The 22,976-nt window shown below is 36.2% G+C and overlaps 1 protein-coding gene and 1 pseudogene across 2 annotated transcripts in view; both read left to right on the forward strand.

Annotated features, from left to right (window-relative positions):
- The window catches only part of LOC123383945, a 70,077-nt pseudogene extending 48,231 nt beyond the window's left edge, over window positions 1-21,846 (forward strand).
- GRM7 (glutamate metabotropic receptor 7) overlaps window positions 1-22,976 on the forward strand; it is a 1,171,176-nt gene that overhangs the window by 182,767 nt on the left and 965,433 nt on the right. Inside the window, exon 1 of one of the 2 annotated variants that reach the window (XR_006594806.1) lies at window positions 2,900-3,762. The exons of the other annotated variant lie outside the window; for it this stretch is intronic. The gene's annotated coding sequence lies outside the window, so the exon portion shown is untranslated. Of the gene's footprint in view, window positions 1-2,899; window positions 3,763-22,976 lie in introns of those variants that run through there. 2 annotated transcript variants of the gene reach the window in all.

The following is a 22,976-nucleotide window of genomic DNA, read 5'->3' on the forward strand; positions in this document are numbered from 1 at the left end:
TGTGTGTGTGTGTACATGTGCCTCATCTTCTTTATCCATTCATCAGTCGATGGACATTTGGACTCTTTCCATAATTTGGCTATTGTTGATAGTGCTGCTATAAACATTGGGATACATGTGCCCCTAAGAAACAGCATTATTATATTCTTTGGATAAATTCTCAGTAGTGTAATTACTGGGTCATGTGGTAGCTGTATTTTTAATTTTTTGAAGAACCTGCATACTGTTTTCCAGAGTGATTGCTGTGGTTTGCATTCCCACCAACAGTGCAAAAGTGTTCCTCATCACAAAACACAAAAGTTCTCCACATCCTCGCCAACATGTGTTGTTTCCTGAGTTGTTAATTTTAGCCATTCTGACAGTTGTGAGGTGGTATCTCATTGTGGTTTTGATTTGTATTTCCCTGATGATGAGTGATATTGAGCATCTTTTCATGTGTCTCTTAGCCATTTGGATCAACAAAACCAAAAGGCAACCAATGGAATGGGAGAAGATATTTGCAAATGACATATCAGATAAAGGGTTAGTATCCAAAATCTATAAACAACTTACCAAACTCAACACCCAAAAACCAATAATCTAAGGAATAAATGGGCAGAAGACATGAAGAGATAGTTTTCCAAAGAAGACATCCAGATGGCTAACAGTAAGAAATATTTAAATCAGCATGTAATTCAGTGCATTTAGGAAAAAAAGTCTCTTTTGAGTGTAAATCCCTAGTTTCTCACAAATACCTCCCTCCCTAACATCGTCCCTTCTTTCTCAAAGTATTGTCTTGGTGTAAGTGAATGGGGCAGTTTATGTATCCTCAATTAAAATGTTAACTATTATAACCAAATTGTCCTACAACAAATTACACTAATAAATACTCTATCTAATAGTTTTTATCTGAGTACATCAGTCTTTATATTTGTAAATAATTTTCTGATTCATCTGGAGTTTAAAGTTATTTATAGTGTTATTTGCCATATAGGAATTTAATTTTTGTTTCTTAAAAATTATGCTTTAATTAAATTGAATATTAATTGTTCAATTAAAATGAAAATTATTTAATTCTTTTATAGCTTGTGGCTTTTATTTTATTCTTGAGGAAGTATGCTTTCTCCAAATAATATGTGTATGTGTGTGTGTTTGTATATATGTATTTTTTTAAGTATTTAAAAAAAATTTTTACTGTTTTTATTTATTTTTGAGGCAGAGAGAGACAGAGCATGAGTGGGGGAGGGGCAGAGACAGAGGGAGACACGGAATTGGAAGCGGGCTCCAGGCTCTGAGCTGTCAGCACAGAGCCCGACGCGGGGCTCGAACTCACGGAGTGTGAGATCATGACCTGAGCTGAAGTTGGATGCTCAACTGACTGAGCCACCCAGGCACCCCTTTTTTCAGTATTTTAAAATGTATTTTCTGTCATAAATTCCATTTGGAAGGTGTGTCTGTGGGGGAGGGGGATGCCAGGTAGTCATCTAACATTTTTTTCCACACAAGATGATAACCTCTTATAGATACTCCTACTACTGAACGGTTCATCCTCCACTTACTAATTTGGAATTCTATATTTTCATATAAGAATTTGTATATATGTGGAAATTCATATATATGTATGTCTATTCCAGACTCTACTCTGTTGTCCTGATGTCTCATGTCTACTTCAGCACTGTACTGATGTAATTGTTGCAGCTTTATAGTGTGTTCCCATATGTGGCAGAGCAAGATCTCAGTCTTATTCTTTCATTTCAAGATTATTATAACTAACCTCCCCCATTTATCTTTCTTTCCTGCCTCTCTTGTTTTATGTAGCCTCAGACCTCTTGGCAAAATCCACATTTTCTAGCTTGATAATCTGATTCTAAAGTCAATGTATTTGGAGGTGTTTTGTAAATTCTAGGAGACATGCAGATGTAAACAGTGCACAACTCATGGGTAGTAGCATTTCTCAGATAATTCTTATTCATCTTAGCTATGGAGAGAAAAATGCAACTTTTGTCTGTGTTCTGTAACTATTTGTATTTGCCTCCTCCAACCTGATCTACAAGTTATTAATACAAATTTATTCAAGGTATTTGGAAATTGTTTAGATTATTTGAACATAATCCCTTACTCTGTCTCAAAGACTGCTCTACCCCAAATATCCCTGCTTCCTTCCTAAAGAAGATGTCTGGGTACAGGAGACGGATTGCTTATGCTTCCTCTTGCCACTGTTCTGTTGCCCTGGCCTCCAGAGTGATGTCCTTTGTCCATTTTGGAACTGTCAGCCCTGTTGGCATTTAGGACTATAGCCATCATCCTTTCTCTGGGTGTAGACAGGGCCCTGTGATACTTTCTGGCTACCTCAGAAACCTGTGAGCTCTTGCTGGTGCTATCCATGCCCTGATTGTCTAACTGTCAATCCCAGTTGGTCTGCAGTCCTGGGAACAGAACCCCTAATCTGCTCAACATCCCACCTGTTCACCTGCTCTAGATATACCTTTGCCATATCAGATCTGAGGGCCATCTGGGAACCTAACTCTCTACAGCCTTCTGTTTTTATGTGCCTGTCCTCCACATGGTTGTGGGAGCACTCTACAAGGCAGTCCTCTTCCAGATTAATAGGGCAATCATTCCTATCATTCATGATTTCCTGAACTATCAGATGCATTTTCCCATCTGGGACACCTGATCTATTCCCTTCATGAACAACTCTGCCCTGACCTTCTCCTTTGCATCACCTAAGTGGACAGCAGAAGTTGTTTTCCCTTCATTTCCCGTCCATCTTCTTGACTCTGTTCTAAATCCATCTGACTTTATGTGGGATAGAAGTATCTCCTTGCATTTTATGTTTTCTATGTAATGGCATTCTTTGGAGAAAACCATTGACTACTGTGAGGATGGTACCTTTTGTAGTTCAGCAACTAAGAGGTCTTGATCTCTACACAATGAATACAGTGAGGATGGTACCTTCTGTAGTCAAGCAATTTGGAAGGTCTTGGTCTCTACACAGTGGGTGAATTTTGCAGTGAGTCTGACTAGGTCAGTCACGTGAAATGAAAAGACAGAAAATAATGTAGCAGATCTGTTATGAGGACGGTAACATATTTTTCAAGGCTGTTGTCCTACTGAATTTTGACTGTCAGCGATAGTGTCTCCTTTTGGCATTTCTTCTATAGTAAATTCTGTCGGACAGATAGATACCTAGAAATTCTGGCAATAAGATGAAAACCAGGTACTGTAAAAAGTGTAAGAAAAATTAAACAATTTTTAAACATTACCCTCATTCATAACAGAGCATGTAAGACAGTATTAGTATGAGAAGGAGAACGTTAGTCTCAAAGTCATTGTCACCTACAGCCTCAGGTTTTGTGTATAGAAGATGGTATAATATTACAGTTTCTAACTGTTCATGAGATTTTGAGATGGGCCTGAAAAGCACCATGTAAACTATAGTCTGTACCATTAATCCATGTTTCTCATCACCTCCCCCTCCCTTTACATTTCATCTCAGAAACTGATTTTATCCTTAAATTAAAGACAACAGTTAAATTAAAATCAATTCATATTTTTGCAGCTTCTAGAGGTTAAAGTGTGGCAGGAAAAAAGAGAAATTAACAGTTTGGGGGAAGTTAACAGACATTATGCTTATATTTTAGCTTGCTTAACATTCAGAAGACTTATCTCCATTTTACAGGTAAGGAAACTGAGGCACAGGGGAGTCTGTAAATTGTTCCAGCTTACCAACCAGCAAGTAGCAAAGACAGAGCTGAAATCCAGCCATGACAAACTGCAAAGGTATTGTTCTTTCCAAGGCACTTTTTACTACCAAGGGAGTATGTCTCAAAAAAATTTTTAAAAAGTGCCTTTGTGCTTGTTAAAGAGTTATGTGAGTAAGTCAGAGGTCTTTGTGGGATAAATGTCATGCTGCTATGTGATTCATTGTCAGTAGTTTTTTGGCAATTTGAATTCCTCTGGGTTTTGCCATAATAATTTCAAGGTTAGGTGTAAGAGTAAGCCAGTAAGTCAGACTGTGTTTTATAAGAATAAATATCTGTTGTTCTCTAAACCCTGTTTTACTGCTGCCAATCACCCCATCTTGTCATCTCTTTCCCCTCAAATATACACAATGCCATCATTTAAATTTCATCATATCCATGTTCTCACTTTAGTTTTTATTTAACCTTGGCTTAGATCTTAGTTATTTCCAGGGAAAAAGTGGCACACATTTTAGGAATACCTAGATAGATTTAGGAATGATGTATGGTGTGTTCAACCTCATTTAATATTCCACTTTACTTGGTATTTAATTCCCCTGTCACTTCCAAATACTTTGGGTGACTAGGACTATGCAATTTGTGTGTTCATTTCACATTTTATATTGATCCTTCTGACCTTATGTATCATGCTTCATGTTTTTATTGCATCTTATCAGACTGGATCTTATCATCAGATGTTTCACTTTCTCCCATAACTAAGATTTACTGTGTCCAAAGGCTCTCAAATTTTACAAGCTATTTCATTTTAATTTTGTGTCACTGTTTTGAAATTAGCTCCATAATGTATATGTACCTTTGACTTGCCTCAAATTGAAATTTATTATTAATTTCCTTTTGAAATTGGGGACAGTTTATGTGACACCAGGTAAATGGTTACTTGAACAGTGAATTGGAACATCTTATTTGTGTCCTAAAAGCAAAACCATTGCTATAAAAAAAAATTGTAGGTACCAAAGGTCATAATGTTTTCGTATTATCTGGAGTCATGTTCCTTATGTACAGTAGAGATTCTATTTTTTTAAGTTTTTTTTTTTTTCTGTTTTTGAGAGAGTGAAAGAGAGAGAAAGAATCCCAAGCAGGCTCCACACTGTCAGTGCAGAGACTGAAGCAGGGCTTGAACTCTAACCACGAGATCATGACCTGAAGCAAAATCAGAGTCATGCACCTAACAGACTGAGCCACCCACACACCCCATGAGATTCTATTTTTATCTGAATTAATTTTTAACAGTTCTTTCATTGGCCTCTGAACTACCCTGAACCAGATCATGGCTGTTCCAAAGTTGAGCAGCTGCTGAAATAAGACTACTTATAAATTTAATAGATATATTTATAGGTCTATTTTAAGGTCCTAGTGAAAATAATTTCCACTGAAGGTTTTGGTTTTAGCTAGTCTCAGGAGCCCTAAGAGTCACCTGCTTTAAAAACAATGGCAGGCTTTAAAAATAGATAAATCAAGAGGAGATATAGTCATGTTCAGAATGAACCCTTTGAGTTCAGAATGACTTCAGAATCTCATTTCTAGGAATTTAACTCAAGGGAATAATCGGACATTCAATGATGTATTAAGTTTATTTCTTTTTTATAGTAGCAAAAACATGAGAAACAAAGTATCCATTAATAAGAAATTGATAAATATGGATTTTCTATAGTAAGCTCCACAGTCCTTAAAAATTGTGAGTTTGATGACAAGAAGTGACATGGGAAAAGTTGCACAAACTGACGTTAAAAAATAAAACAACATGGGGCACCTGGGTGGCTCAGTCGGTTAAGCCTCCGACTTCGGCTCAGGTCATGATCTCACGGTCTGTGAGTTCAAGCCCCGCATCGGGCTCTGTGCTGACCGCTCAGAGCCTGGAGCCTGTTTCAAATTCTGTGTCTCCCTCTCTCTCTGACCCTCCCCCGTTCATGCTCTGTCTCTGTCTCAAAAATAAATAAACGTTAAAAAAATTTTTTTAAATAAAAAAAAACTAAAACAACAAAGTAAAATATGGAAAACTATTAACATTATGTACAGATATGATGTCAATGAAAACATCATTTTTATATACATATAAAAAGAGATTAAAGAGTTCACCTTAAAATTATAGTAGTGTGGTAGACAGATTGGTAGAATTAGGGGCAACTTTTATTTACTTATTATAAATTTTGGCAGAAAGAATCTGTAATTTTTTAAGCATTAGAAGCATACTGTACACTTTCCAAAAAACAAGGATGATTCTATCTTTCAGAATGAGCTCAATTCTTGGTTTAAAATATGTATTATTTTTGAGTATACATGGAACTTTCTCCAGAATAGATCACATACTGGGTCACAAATTGGGCCTTGACAAGTACAAAAGGATTGAGATCATACCATGCATATTTTCATAGCACGATGCTATGAAACTTGAAGTCAACCACAAGAAGAAATTTGGAAAGACCACAAATACATGGAGGTTGAAGAACATTCTACTAAAGAATGAATGGGTTACCTGCTTCCTTAGTGTAGTAGGCAGCACATCGGTCTCATCATAATCTGAAGAATGAATGGGTTAACCAGGAAATTAAAGAAGAAATTAAAAAAAAATATGGAAGCAAATGAAAATGAAAACACAAAGTCCAAGCCATTTGGGATGCAGAAAAAGCAGTCCTAACAGGGAAGATATATCAATACAGGCCTACATCAAGAAGCAAGAAAAGTCTCAACTACACAACCTAAGCTTACGCCTAGAGGAGCTAGAAAAGGAACAGAAAATAAAGCCTAAAGCCAACAGAAGAAGGGAATTAATAAATATTAGAGCAGAAATAAATGGTATGGAAAAAACAAAACAGTATAACAGATCAATGGATAGGAGGAAGAATTAACAAAATCGATAAACTTCTAGCCAGACTTATCAAAAAGAAAAGAGAAAGAACCCAAATAAATAAAATCATGAATGAAAGAAGAGAGATCACAACCAACACCACAGAAATACTAACAATTATAAGAGAATATTATGAAAAGAAGAGTTAATACCTATTCTCAAACTGTTCCAAAAATAGAAATGAAAGGAAAATGTTCAAACTCCTTCTATGAGGCCAGCATTGCCTTGATTTCAAAACCAGAAAAAGACCCCACTGAAAAAAAAATGCAGGCCAATATCCCTGATGAACATGGGTGCAAAAATTCTCAACAAGATACTGGCAAATTGAATCCAACAGTGCCTTAAAGGAATTATTCACCACTATCAAGTGGGTTTTATTCCTGGGCTATAGGGGATATTCACAATCAATGTGATATACCACTTTAATAAAAGAAAGGATAAGAACCATATGATCCTGTCAATAGATACAGAAAAAGCATTTGGCAAATTACAGCATACATTCTTGATAAAAACCCTCAACAAAGTAGGGCTAGATGGAACATACTTCAACATCATAAGGCTATATGTGAAAGACCCACAGCTAATATCATCCTCAACGGGGGAAAACTGAGAGCTTTTCCTCTAAGGTCAGGAACCAGACCAGGATGTCCAATCCCACCATTGTTACTTAATACAGTACCAGAAGTCTTAGCCTCAGCAGTCAGACTACAAAGAGAAATAAAAGGCATCCAGACCAACAAGGAAAAGGTCAAACTTTATTCATAGATGACATGATATCTATGTAGAAAACCTGAAAGACTACACCAAAAAATTGCTACAACTGATACATGAATTCAGCAGGCTTGCAGGATACAAAATCAACATACAGAAATCTGTTGCATTTCTATACACCTGTAATGAAGCAGCAGAAAGAGAAATCAAGGAATAGATCCCATTTACAATTACACCAAAAACCATAAGATGCTAGGAATAAACCTAACCAAAGAGGTAAAAGATCTATACTCTGAAAACCATGGAATACTGATGAGAGAAATTGAAGATGACACAAAGAAATTGAAAAACATTTCATGCTCATGGATTGGAAGACCAAATATTGTTAAAATGTTTGTACTACCCAAAGCAGTTTACACTTTTATTGCAATCCCTGTCAAAGAATTTTTCATAGAGCCAGAGCAAACGATCCTAAAATTTGTTTGGAATGACAAAAGACCCCAAATAGCCAAAGCAATCTTGAAAAAAATAAAGCTGGAGACACCATGGTTCCAGACTTAAAGCTATATTACAAAGCTGTAGGCATCAAGACAATATGCTACTGGCACAAAAACAGACACTTAGATCAATGAAACAGAATAGAAAACCCAGAAATGGACCCACAACTATATGGTCAACTAATCTTCAACAAAGCAGGAAAGAATATCCAATGGAAAAAAAGACAGTCTCTTCAAAAAAATGGTGTTGGGAAAACTGGACATTGACATGCAAAGAAAAACTGAACCACTTTTTTTAAAATGTTTATTTTTGAGAGAGAGACACACACAGAGTGTGAGCAGGGGAGGCACAGAGACAAAGGGGAGCATGCAGAATCTGAAGCAGACTCCAAGCTCTGAGCTGTCAGCACAGAGCCTAACGCAGGGCTCGAACTCATGGAACTGTGAGATCATGACCTGAGCCAAAGTCAGATGCTTAACCTGCTGAGCCACCTAGTTGCCCCAAACTGGACCACTTTCTTGGACCATACACAAAAGTAAATTCAAAATAGATGACATACCTAAATGTGAGACAGGAGTCCATTAAAATTCTAGAGGAGAGCACAGGCAGTAACCTTGTTGACCTTGGCTGTAGCACATCTTACTAGCACATCTCTTTAGGCAAGGGAAACAAAAGCAAAAATGAACTATCGGGACTTCATCAAGATAAAAAGCTTCTGCATCACTAAGGAAACAATCAACAAAACCGAAAGGCAACAGATGGAATGGGAGAAGATATTTGCAAATGGCATATCTGATAAAGGGTTAGTATCCAAAATCTATACAGAACTTACAAAATTCAACACCCCCCCCAAAATAATAAATAATCCATTGCAGAAATGGGCAGAAGTTGTGGATAGACATTTTTCCAAAGAAGACATCCAGATGGCTAACAGACACTTGAAAAGATGCTCAACATCGCTCATCATCAGGGAAATACAGATCAAAACCACAATAAGATACCACCTCACATCTGTCTGAATGGCTAAAATTGAGACTACAAGAAACAACAGATGTTACCGAGGATGTGGAGAAAGGGAAATCTTGCACTTTTGGTGGGAATGCAAACTGGTGTAGCCATTCTGGAAAACAGTATGGAGATTCCTCAGAAAAACTAAAAATAGAACTATCCTATGACTCAGCAATTGTGTTACTCAGTATTTACCCAAAGGATACAAAAATACAGATTCAAAATGTAGATGTTTATAGCAGAATTATCAACAATAGCCAAACTATGGAAAGAGCCCAAATGTCCATCGACTGATGAATGGATAAAGAATGGATAAAGTATATATCCATATACTTATGTAAATGTATACACACACACACACACAATGTAATATTGCTCAGCCATCAAAAAGAATGAAATCTTGCCTTTTACAATGATGTGGATGAAGCTAAAATATATTATGCTAAGTGAAATAAGTCAGCCAGAGAGAGACAAATACCATATGATTTCACTTATATGTGGAATTTAAGAAACAAAACAGATGAACATAGAGGAAGGGGTAAAAAGAGAGGGAGGGAAACCATGAGAGACTCTTAACTAGAGAACAAACTGCAGTTGATGCAGGGGAGTTGGGTTTGAGATGGGCTAAATGGGCGATGGTATATTAGGAGGGCACTTGTTGGGAGGTGCACCTGGTTATATGTAAGTTAAGAATCACTAAATTCTACTCCTGAAACCAGTGTTACATTGTATGTTAACTAACTAGAATTTAAACAAAAACTTTAAAATAAAGGCAGGAAACAAAGGCTAAGAGAATACCAAAAGGTTGTTACATTATACCTTTGTTGTTTACTCAAAGTAATGCTTGTTTCATCCTCTGTGAGATTCCTTTACCACACACACATATCCTTTCTCCCCCTGCCCCCAACTCTGTCTCTCTCTCTCTCTCTCTCTCTCTCTCTCTCTCTCTCTCTGTCTCTTTCTCTTTCTCTTTCTCTTTCTCTTTCTCTTTCTCTTTCTCTTTCTCTTTCTCTTTCTCTTTCTCTTTCTCTTTCTCTTTCTCTTTCTCTTTCTCTTTCTCTTTCTCTTTCTCTTTCTCTCTCTCTCTCTCTCTCTCTCTCTCTCTCTCTCTCTCTCTCTCTCTCTCTCTGGTCTGAATCTCTCTTTGCCTAAGCAGAATCATATTTTGCTCACCATAATAGTCATTTGTGTCTGGGAGAGAATTTGGGACTTTTAAAAAATCATTCTGTGGGTTCATAGATAAGTGGTCATGACATTCAACATTAGTCCATTTAAGGCGACTCCACTAGGCAGGTTCTTCTCTGTTCCTTGGTACCATTATTTAAACTGTAAAGTGACAGTGTTTGTGAACCCAGAATTCTCCCAGAAGCCTGGAAAGGTTTATTCCTCATTGCATTTGTTGCATAAAGGGGAATTTATGTGTGTAAGAGAAGAATGCACCATTCCTGATGCAACTTCCTTGAGTAAATTCGTAAGTTGTAAGCTGTTAATACTGTTTTTCAGATCCAATCTTCCACACCTCTATAGCCGCATGGTCCTTCCCCTGTGCCGATTGGCACTCACAATCTGTCATTGACAAACTTGCCTGTTTTTCCAGTTACATTTACTCCAACTGAAATCTGCTGTCCCTGGGTCTCTCTCCTTTCTCCATAGTCCTCTACAGTGGAGCCTGTTTGTCCCCCTTGATGTTTCACAGCACAGGATCTAGAAGTGGGATGAATATCCAACTTGCCTCCAACTGATGGCTGGACCATGTGTCACCCTCTCAAAGCCATTGCTGGTTCTTTTTTGTTTTTTTGTTTTTCTGTTGTTGTTTTGTTGTTGTTGTTGTTGGTTAAGGGCAGTAATCTGTCTACGGTACCTGCTCCACCAGCAAAATGTTTCATCAGAGGTTTTATCAGTTGCTTCTCATACTTTTCTTGCCCCTTTCCTTTCCAGTACAGATTTCATGGTCTTTCAGATAAACATTTGTTTGTACACACCCACAGTTCCCTTGTACCCCTCTTTCTCTGTTGTATTCACTCAGCAAGATTTCAACCCTCACTGCTTCTAGATTTCTGCTTGTGCTGCTAAACATCTGAGGGAGCGAATGACTTGGCTGATTGATGCCATTTACATTTCTACCCACAGATCTCAACTGGGTCTTTAGCTAACATTTTTCTGATGGTCTCCTGCTCTCTCAGAGGACAATTTTGTATCTTCTTTCTCCTTCTCTGACTCATTTTTATAGAGAAATAGTCATTTTATTCCATCTTCTTTGTCCCTTCCTCCACTTCTTCCTCACCATCCCTTTCCCAGATCTGCTCCTGAACCTGTCTCCCCTCCTGTTATAATGAATGGATTTTGCTTTGTCCCCAAGTACAGCCAACATTAATACATTGCTCCAGTCCATTGTGCTTATTCACAGAAAGCTTTAGACTCTCATTCTTTATTCCTTTTTCACTCCCATCAACATAGAATCATACAAAACTACCTCTCATATTTAAAAATAAATCCCATCTTAAACCCTGAAACTTCTTTCAACTGTTACCCCTTTTCTTTGTTTTGATTTGTAATAAAAATGTTTGAAAATGTGTTCTATACCTGCTATGTATGCTCATCTCTCCCCTTTTATTTTTCAGCGCCCTCCAGCTGAAACTACTTTTGACAAGGCTAATAAATTAGTTTTTTAAAGGGAAGTCTTTCCAATGGTCTTCAGGAACAATCTTTTTTCCCCCCTCATTATTGAAAAGAGAGAGTCAAGGTATTAAAAATTAGTATTTTCCTTGACCTACTGAAGGCAAAATAAATATGGGTACCTGGTGCTGATTCATTGTATGCTTTGAGTTTGGTGGTAACAATCCAGAGAGGACCACAGTGTTATAATGTAAAAGTCACTAGAATTTAAAGTTTTCTATCAATTACAATTTGTAGGCCACAATATTTTTTTGTCATTGTTTTTGTTTTTTGAGAGAGAGAGACAGAAAGAGAGCATGCACAAGCAAGGGAGGGTCAGAGGGAAAGGGCAGAGAGAGAATCTTAAGAAGTAAATCTCCATGTTGGGCCCCATGGGGCCCGACCAGGGGCTCCATCTCAAGACCATGAGATCATGACTTGAGCTGAAATCAACAGTCCAAGAGTCAGACGCTCAAGATACTGAGACACCTAGGTGCCCCATATAGGCAGGAATTTCTAAGTTTCAGTTTTATTTATAAGTTGTAAAATCTATTTCCTGATTTCTGGATTGTTTCATTTTTAATTTTAGTGATATTCCATTTTTTAGAAGTTATATATTGGCAAATAAGATGCTTTACTTAAATTTTATCCAGATTAGAAGATTTTATAAGCTGAGAGATGTTTCTTGAATCATGAAATTATAAGTGTACACAACCTTTAGACATAACATTATGATTTTTAGTCTTTTTAGTTTTCACTAAATCTTACAAATATAATTTTAATATTTTGATGAGTATTAATATATAATTTATTATTTCAGTTCTTTTGGTATGAGCTCCTCATCCCCCAACCCTCTCGTAGTCAGGTTCAGTGCACCCACTGGATTTGGGCACTTTGACTATTTTCAGTGGATGATGTAATCCAGTATGACCCTTATCCATCTTTAAATAACTGTCTGTTTTAAAAAGTTTGTAGGAATTAGTAGTGCTGAAGAAATATCCTGAAGCAATGTGTGTGTGTACACACATTTGTATAAATAACTTATTTCCCAGTTGATTTTAGTGTTTTGTTGTGTATTTTTCTACTGATGGTTGTTCAGCAATTTTTAATCTTCATGTTAAGATTACTTATTTGTGAATGACATCTATGAGTTTTTATTTAAAATATCAAATGCTATTGGGGTACCTGAGTGGCTCAGTTGATTAACCATCCGATTTTGAATCAGGTCATGATCTCACTGTTTGTGAGTTCGAGGCCTGTGTTGGGCTCTGTGCTGACAGCTCAGAGCCTGGAGCCTCCTTCAGATTCTTTTTTTTTCCTTCTCTCTCTGCCCCTCCCCCATTCATGTTCTCTCTCTCTCTCTCTCTCTCTCTCTCTCTCTCTCTCTCTGAAAAATAAACATTAAATTTTTTTTTTAAATACCAACTGCTGTGGTATTTCAGTACACTTTTATTTCATCATTTATAACTTCTTTATTTATATTTTGAATTCTATGATTTTGAAACTAAGCCATCTTTAACTGCCAACTTAAGTTTTGACCAAAACAACCTGGGTGTAGAACTCATGTAATTTAGTTGCAATTTAAGTGTGTGTGAAAATTCTTGGAAACTTGTGTGTGTTACATTTGAAACTATTTTCTCTTGTGCATTATAGAAGCTTTATACAGCTTTGATTGATTTTCAGTTGATTGTAATAATTAAATACTTAATGTTTTTCATTGCTAACATTTGGAGAATGAAAGCTTTTTTGAAGTCAGTTCTTTTGTTCCTCTACCACGATTTCCACATATATTTTAATTTGCTTTTGTTTACTGCACTAGGTCTATCTTGAATTTTCCTATATCCCCCAAATTTCCCACAGCCCTAGTTACTTTGACTGGTTATTAATATACAGATATTGATCTATGTGTTAGATATGTATATTACATAATTTCCTATGAGCACTATATGTAAGTTAGGTAACACAGACTCCTAACAAATTTATGGCAGAACAGAAAAATTACATTTTTGTTGTTTGTTTTTGACAGTGTGAGCATCTGTTGATATTTTTAATTTATCTGAATTTTACCAAGTGCCTTTATATTCTTATATCTTTTTTTTTCTAGCAGACTCATCTCTTTATGTGTAGTCATCTTTGTCTGTGTTATATATACATTGTCACATATGACACAAAGTCATACTGTAACATAAAACATACTACAAAATAAATAACACAAAATACTTAAAATTTGAGAAACAATTTTCTACTACACAATTGAACTTTGCTTAAGCTAGATGAAATAATGTCACTCATGAATAATTCACATACCTTTAGTTTTTAAATTTCAGGACAAATAATCATGTATGTAAAAATCCATAAACAAAATACACATGGGAATCATCTAATAACTAAACTACATAGTCTTTTAAATATTTTGTCTGCCCTAATGACTAGAAATTATTTTTGTAGTACATATACCCAGATGATTTACATTAAGCTGTTAATGTAATTGCCATGTATATGGTAAACATGGTGCTTTTAAGCAGTGATTGTAGCAATGTAAATTAGTAAAATATTTGTCGTAAGCAATTAAGAAAACTCTATCAAATCCTTAAACTTTGGTTTATCAATTTTATTTCTGGCAACATATATATATATATTTTCCATGTGGAAAAAGTTAAACAGTAAGTTGACCTCCATTTTGTGGTTATGTTTAGAACGTTATCTCCCAGCTTCAAAAGTAGGCACGGGACCAAGTTACGTGAATCATAAAACTTTACTTTTACTGATTATGCCAGCTGGCCTAAGAGATGGACACCTGACCCAAGACAAAGGCCAAAATAGGTTTCCATATCAAAATAAGCACAGGAAATTTCTGTTTTGAGCATTGAGCTCTTAAGATGGGAGCCTGTAGTTCTGACCACATGGAAATCATGGGAATAGGAAGTCTGAGAGGCAAATTCAAAACATAGGAAGAAGCAGTGTGAGAAAAATTCAGGGGGAAGAGAAAATAACAAAAAACAAAGACAGCAAATCTGATGGTGTTTTGTCACTGAATCAGTTTCACTCTGTTCTTTCTGTGGTATAGTACATTAACCAATATATTCTCACTTTTATAAAAACCAATTCTAATTGGATTCATGTTTTCTTAACAACTAGAAAACCCTGACTGATGCAAGCTTTATAAGGACCATAGTTATCATACAACTACTTATACTACAACATTAAATACAGAAATCAAAAATGTCTTATCTGGAACATTATTGTAGATGGCATAAAAGAAACAATAAAAAATATATACTTATACCTAAAAAGAAGAAAACATCAAAATATGAAAAATAGCTGTCTTTGAGTGGTGAGGTTAAAGGGAATATTTTTTTTGAGATTTTTAAAATTTGTCTTGTCTTATATTTTAAAGACTATTTTAAATTTAGTTGAAAAATGAACTCGTGTAGAAACAATATGAAACTTTTTAAATTATAGTGTTTAGTTCAATAAAGCTATTTCCTAAAGCAGTGATACAGAAGAGAATTACCTGGAGGTCACAGACAAATGTGCTCCCTCCCCATCCTGCCAAGTCAGAAATGCTAGAAATGGGGCCCAAGCATTCATATGCTTTCCCAGTTTCCAGAGTGACAATGTCTGGGACTAGAACAGAGGTGGTATAAGGTAAAGGTTGGGAGTGTGGGGTTGGATATTTGACAAACCTGGATTTGAACTTTGGTTCTGCCATTACTAACTGTAACTATACAACTTTGAGTAAGTTATTTGTTTCCTGTAAGCTGTGACTTTTTTTAATCTCTAAAATGAGGTTATTTTCATTGTGAGAGTGGATGAAACAATGTTTGTATGGCATGTAATATGATAATTAGACACTGTTAGCACTGAAAATAATAAAATCTTATTTAAAAACATGAAATAACATAAATAAAAATTTTAAATGAAATAAAAAAAATAAACCCCACCACCATTAATATTAGCCTCCAGTTAGCCTAGCATGATGATAATGCAAGTCAACAGAAAAAAAAATTAAATTGCCTGAAGTTAATTTATGTAAAAATTTCAGGTTTAGTGTGGGGGAAATTTTCTATCATCTTCTCTCCAGGGCATACTTCCAAATAGCTTCATTCTCTATCAAAAATAACTTCCATGCTTTTTTCTTCTTTTTAATTTTATTAGAAAAGGAATTGAATTTTAAGAATCACTAGTGCTGTACTAGTTTCAAAAATAAAAGCAAACAAACAAAAGTCACCTCCAGTGTTCTTTAAGAGGAAAAAAGCAGAGGGACATTACTAACGTTGAATTACCAGAGACGTTTACTTGCATCCCAGGTGGTTGGTTCAGGCTTGATCCCCATGAAAGCCAATGGCAAAACTGAGTTCATGGAACTACAAGGAAATTTCTAGATGAGGCCAGGTAGTTCAACTCACAATCTGAATTCCAGCCAGCCCTTTAACTGGCAGTGAAATTAAAATAATAGGCAAACAAACATTTGTCAAGTCATCATAGGGAAATCTAAACTAGGGTTTTGTATCCTGGAGCTTTTACAGGTGACACATCAATAAAGTCCATTAATAGGTGGTATGAAAAAAAACTAGAAGATACATATTACAACCATTTAAATATAAGATGCTTGAATATATTTCTTTAAAAAAAAACATTATTTATTTACTCCTCCACTTCTATTTTATTATTCTTCCTCAGGAAGAAATAACACAGTTTTGATAATTATTTTATTTTATTTTATTTTATTTTATTTTATTTTTTTCAACGTTTATTTATTTTTGGGACAGAGAGAGACAGAGCATGAACGGGGGAGGGGCAGAGAGAGAGAGGGAGACACAGAATCGGAAACAGGCTCCAGGCTCTGAGCCATCAGCCCAGAGCCTGACGCGGGGCTCGAACTCACGGACCGCGAGATGGTGACCTGGCTGAAGTCGGACGCTTAACCGACTGCGCCACCCAGGCGCCCCTTGATAATTATTTTAAATGTATTTTACACAGATAAACAAACGGTATGATAATATATTTCTGGCTGTTATTTCAGCGATGGATTGGGGGGGTGAAATTAGACTCAAGGACATTAATTTGAAAGTTATTAATGTATTTTTGATAGAATAGTCATTGTATGGGTGTGTTTGCAAATCTTTCTCCACTGAAATTATATTTTATGCAAGCCAAATGAAATACATGCAGGGCAGAGGGCACTATGTAATTAAATGATTGATTTATTTGTATTAATTAGTTATTCTTAGTTCATTGGGGCAGGGATAAGGGATATGTGTCAGTTGTGTTCATTTGTTGGTTTTGTTTTTTTCCTACTGCTCTGCTATCAGCAGCGAAGGTACTCAGTAATATGTGTTGGGCATTTGACATAGAACATCAATAAGATAATGTATAGGGTGGCAGAATGAGGATACCTCTATTCTTTTTTATCTGGAACAACTCTGAAAACAAAAGACACTAACAAAAAACAAACTAATAGATACCTGAACACTTCAAATCACAAAAATCATAAATGGTTAGGAAGGAGTGCCATGGGAAGAAAGGATCTGATGGGGTGCCAGGAGAGGATCACTCTTGGAGCAGAATGCAGCAAAAGTTAAAAAGATACAGAGGGGCCCAAATAGCAATACTTTGTAACAAATGATTGAAATGCACAAGTTGCTACTAAGACTCATCTAATTAAAAGTAAGCAATATTGTAAAAGGAATATCTGTATAAAGATATTATAAGGAGCAGGCGTAGGTTGTGGGGGAGGTTAGAGAAAAGGAGGAATGGATCTAGAAAAGCAAAAGGCAAAAAGAGAACATACTTCAGAAAAATGTTGCCATTGGGATGGCAAAATCCCATGAGTTGCAAAGTATTGCAACCAAAGTTATTGCTATGAACCCAGAAAAATTTAAAGAAACAATCCTAGATTAAAAGTAAGTTGATGCATAGATGTTTTCTAGGAAGAAATTATAATTATGCCCAACAGAAACAGATGAAAACTGAGTTGGCAGAGCTCAGGAAATAAGTGAAAAATAAAACTATCTCAGAAATTAAGACACTATCTGAAAGCAAAACAAAATCAAACTAATGAGACTTCAGGGACTTTTTAAAACACAATACAAATATAGAAGACAAGACACACTAAAGAAAGTAAACACATAGAGTAGAAACTGATAATGGATTTAATAAGGAAAAAAAAAAAAGGATACCAAAAACAGATAAAGGAGTGTCAGTATACATTTTGTATCCTTGAATAAAAACCTCCTATCAAGGTGGAAACTTAAAACATATTCTAAAATACCATTTAAGAATACAATCTAGAAGTAAAGATTGGAAAACACATGATGACTAAAGAAAAACGAGTTTAAGGTATGTTTAAAATTGAAATACAACCTAGTAAAGTTATGACTTTTAAAGATAAGTATATAATTCTTTGAGCATTCTGGCAAAAGTCAGATAATTTATAAGGGAAAAATATCAGGCTATCTTTAAAGTTCCCAACAATATACATCATTAAAAAACAGTGGATAAATGCACAATCATCCAGGAAATAAAGTTGAGCAAAACGTTATATCTAGACAAATTGTTTCAATAGAAAGGCAAGAGTAGATACTTGCAGGTACTATGAGAATTTATTTCCTATAAATCTACCCTGAAAAGACTGTTAAAGGATTAAACCTCAGCTGAACATCAACTGAATAGAGATATGTAGCAAAAATAAACAAAAGAAAACAAAAAACCAGAAGTGAGCATAAAAATGCATTTAACTTTAAAACTAAGTAAAGAATAACCCTTTGAATCAGTTTCAGTATATAATGTGAATAGAATGACAACAAAGAAACAACGTGACTGGTAAAAGTTCAGACGGAAATTAGTTATGTAAGAATATTGATTTTTTCATCTTTTATAATCAGAAGTTTAAAAGTATCATTTAGCAGATTCTCTTCTATTGACCACCTGAGTCTTGCTGTAAGAAGCAACCACCTCTCCTCTTTCTCTCCACCATCTGCTTGGCAGCTCCAAAGCAGCAACCAGATTGGCAACGCCTCCTGGGAGCTCTGTTGCCTGGAACACGGATGGCATCCAGCCCAAGGGTCAGTTGCCAATTGACAAGACCATTGGGGGAGATGACTCCTTCAACACCTTATTCAGTGAGACAGGTGCTAGCAATCATGTGCTCAGTGCAGTGTTTGTAGACCTGGAACCCACAGCTATTGATGAAGTTTGCACTGCCACTTACTGCCAGCTTTTCCACCCTGAGCGGCTCATCACAGGTGACGAAGATGCTGCCGGCAACTATGTCCAAGAGTGCTACACCATTGGCAAGGAGATCACTGACCTTGTCTGGGACTGAATTTGGAAACTAGCTGACCAGTGCACAGGTCTTCAGGGCTTCTTGGTTTTCCACAGCTTTAGAGGGGGCGCTGGTTCAAGGTTCAGCTCCTTGCTGATGGAGTCTTTCTTTGTTGAGAAGAAGTCCAAGCTGGAGTTCTCCATTTACCCAGCGCTCCCCCACCCCCAGATTTCCACAGCTGTTGTTGAGCCCTATTACTCTGTCCTCACTACCCACACCACCCTGAAGCACTCTGTGGCTTCATGGTAGACAACAAGGTCATCTAGGACATCTGTGATAGAAACCTCAGTATTGAATGCCTAACCTATACTAACTGAATTAGGTTGATAGGTCAAATTGTGTTCTCCATCACTGCTTCCCTCAGATTTGATGGAGCCCTGAATGCTGATCAGACAGGATTCCAGACCACCCTGGTACCCTATCACTGTATCCATTCCCTCTGGCCACATATGCTCCTGTCATCTCTGCTGAGAAAGCCTACCATGAACAGTTTTCTGTACCATGAAAAGCCTACCAGTACATGCTTTGACTCAGCCAACCAGATGGCAAAATTTGACTCTTGCCATGGTAAATACATGGCTTGCTGCCTGTTGTACCATGGCAGTGTGGTTCCCAGAGATGTCAGTGCTGCCACTGTCACCATCAAGACCATGCATACCATCCAGTTTGTAGGCTTGTGCTCCACTGGCTTCAAAGTCAGCATTAAATAACAGCCTCCCACTGTGGTACTTAGAGACCTGACCAAAGGTCTGGAGAGTGAGCTGTGTGTATGCTGGGCAAAGCCATAGCCATTGCTGAGGCCTGGGCTCACCTGGACCACAGATTTGGCCTGATGTATGCTAAATGTGCCTTTGTTCATTGGTATGTGGTTGAGAGCATGGAGGAAGGAGTTTTGTGAGGCTCATGAAGACATGGCTGCCATTGACAAAGGATTCTGAAGAGGTTGATGTGGATTCTGTTGAAAGAGAGAGTGAAGAGGAAGAGGAATACTAAGGTTAAAAATGTCAGCAAGGTACTGCTTTTGCTGGGAAGTTTATTCTGTTTTGAATGTTGAAAAGTTGTGCTTTGATCATTTAATTTGTGTATAGCAGTGTATACTCTCATATACAATTACTGACATGTGCTTTAAAACACAGCACTTTGTTACAGACCCAAATTGTCCATTTCTCTAATGGGTTTATAGCTGGTAACACTTGGTATTTGAGTATAGTTTAAGGCATAGAGTAAGCATTAGAAGAACTAATGATTATAGCAATACCTACTAAACTGGTGTTGGAAAAAAGGAATTGGATATATCAATCCATCATTGTTTCTAGTGTCTACATAATAGGAAATCAAGTGTACAAAATAATGTTTTAGATATAAAATAAAACATTAAAATGACCCAAAAGAGAAAAGAAAATTTCCAAAACATAGTATGCTACCCAAGTCACGCACAACAAAGCAAAGAAATATACAGAACACAGAAAAAATAAAGCAATAAAAGAGGAAACATATCATAAAATATGATGCTGGAATGAATATAAATAATATATTATAATATAAATGGGATACACTTATTGAAAGGAAAGAGTCTCAGGCTGTATTACAAAGCACAAGCAAAACAGTACTGTATGTGTGTGATAAATCCAAAGCAGAAAGATTAGAAATAAAAGGACTGTAACAGCATACTGAGGCCACACATATAATACAATATTTATGCTCTTAATACAGACAAATATAAATCACAACATTGAAAAGCATTGCATAATAAAGATGATGTAGGTTGAACTGTGTTCCTATGGAAGACGTTAAAGTCCTAATCCCTGTACCTGTGAATGTGACCTTACTCATGGGAAATAAGGTCTTTTAAATGTAATCAGGTTAGGATGAGGTCCTACTGGATTAGGATGAGCTCTAATCCCATGACTGTGTTCTTAAAAGAGAGAAGTTTGGACAGAGCTATACAGAGGGAAGATGAATATTTGAAGATGGAGGGCAGAGGTTGGAGTTTAACTGTCACAAACCAAACCACAAACAAAAATTACCAGCAACCATGAGAAGTTGGAAAGAATCAAGGAAGCACCCTCTCCTAGAGTCTTCAGAGAAAGAGTGGCTCTGTTGGCACCTTGATTTTGGACTTCTAAACTCCCAAACTGAAAGGCAATACAGTCATTTTGTTCTAAATGACCACATTGTGGTCCTTTGTTACAGCAGCACTAGGAATACACCGGGGAAACAAAATTCTGATTAATACAATTCATAAAAAGTACAGCAGTTCAGTGGAAAATTAGGAAAAACACATTGGTCATAGGAAACAATCAATTATTTATCTCAGGCCAAGTAAGATCAAGTATACCAAAGGTGAGTTCACAGAAAAATAAATGACAAATTGAAGTAGATGAAGTAGATGTAATTTAAATATATCAACATCCATACCCTGAAAGAGATAGTACCTAGTATCCTAGTGCCAATTAAATTACTTACTAAAAGAATAAATGACAAAATATTACAGACAACTATAATTCCAATGCAACAAAACTAGAAATTAAGATCAAAATTGTAAATCATGCCTGACAACCTGGTAAAATAAATGAAAGAGCGAGGGGGAGAGAGAGGAAAAAAAAATCAAGGATAACTGGCAAGGATACGATAGAGATGAATGAAGAGAAAGATCAGGTGAGCATATTACCTTAATGTTGGTTTAGCAAAGAAATCAAAGTAAAAAATTCAGTATGTATAAAAAATGATAAGGAAAGTAATACATATAGAATGTATGAGATGCAACTAAAAGAGTGCTCAGAGAAAAATATATAATCTTAAACATTTACATTGTATACAGGTGGAATGAAAATCAAGATGCTTTGAATATGCAAGTCAAAAGATAGAATTAGTATTTGCAACTGTATATCCCCCCAAAGTCTATATTTAGCCTAATTGGAAAATACTGTAACTTTTTCTGGAAGTTAAGATATAAACAAGGATGGTTCTGTTTAGAAGTATCAATGTGGCATTAAAAATTGGAAAGAAGAGGACAAGAAATACAGCATGCCTGAAAAACATAAGAAAATCAGCTGGGAACTTATACCAAATGAGAGAATACAGAAAATAACAAAATTAATATTAAAAAATCAGTAGACTTGCTGTATGCAAACAGCTGTATTTTAAAGTGGCAGAAGAGATCCTACTTCTAATAGAAATTGAAAGATGAAATCACTATGGATAAACCAAAAACTACTGAAGGTATATTTTTTGAAGAAACTATAAATGTTAGTGATACCTAAAAGGAAACTTGAGTGGAGGGAAAAGCATACTGATCCTGAGTAGGTGGACTCTATACAGTGAGGATTTCAATTTGCCCTAAATTAATCTATACATTTAATGCAAATCCAGTAAAAATAACAACAGGATGTTTTTCCCTTTGGAATTAGACAAACAGATTCTGTAGATCATATTGGAAAATAGTCATTAGATAATAGAAAAGTTCTAAAAAAAAGACTAGAAAGATATGAGAATCAACTCTCCAAATCATACTATAGACATTATCCACCTGAAGTAATGTCAGATGAATTATTGGAACAGAATAGAGTTCACATATAAACCCATATAAATAGGGGATTTTTTTGTATTTCAAAAATGGAGCATATATGAAGGAAGAAAAGATAGATCATTTGCTAAATACCATGGAGAATACTGGGTGAAATATAAAAAAGATATAAATGAAGGGGCGCCTGGGTGGCGCAGTCGGTTAAGCATCCGACTTCAGCCAGGTCACCATCTCGCGGTCCGTGAGTTTGAGCCCCGCGTTGGGCTCTGGGCTGATGGCTCAGAGCCTGGAGCCTGTTTCCGATTCTGTGTCTCCCTCTCTCTCTGCCCCTCCCCCGCTCATGCTCTGCCTCTCTCTGTCCCAAAAATAAATAAACGTTGAAAAAAAGATACAAATGAAAACGTGGTTATACTTGATGCAAACACGGAAGCGTTATTGTTTTGGAGTGAGGCAGACTTTTCTTAGAATGGCTTAAGTGGTAAAAACCATACCCCAAAATTGATACATTCAACTATATCAACATTTTGCCTAGAAAAACAGAAGAAACTCCATTAGCAGTGTTAAAAGGCAAGAGTACAAACTAGGAAGATATTTCCAACAAATAGCATAAATGCAGATAACACTCATTTTTACTACATAAAGATTTTTTTTTATGTATTGGGA

Source organism: Felis catus, chromosome A2, assembly GCF_018350175.1.
Source record: "Felis catus isolate Fca126 chromosome A2, F.catus_Fca126_mat1.0, whole genome shotgun sequence".
Lineage (NCBI taxonomy): Eukaryota > Metazoa > Chordata > Mammalia > Carnivora > Felidae > Felis > Felis catus.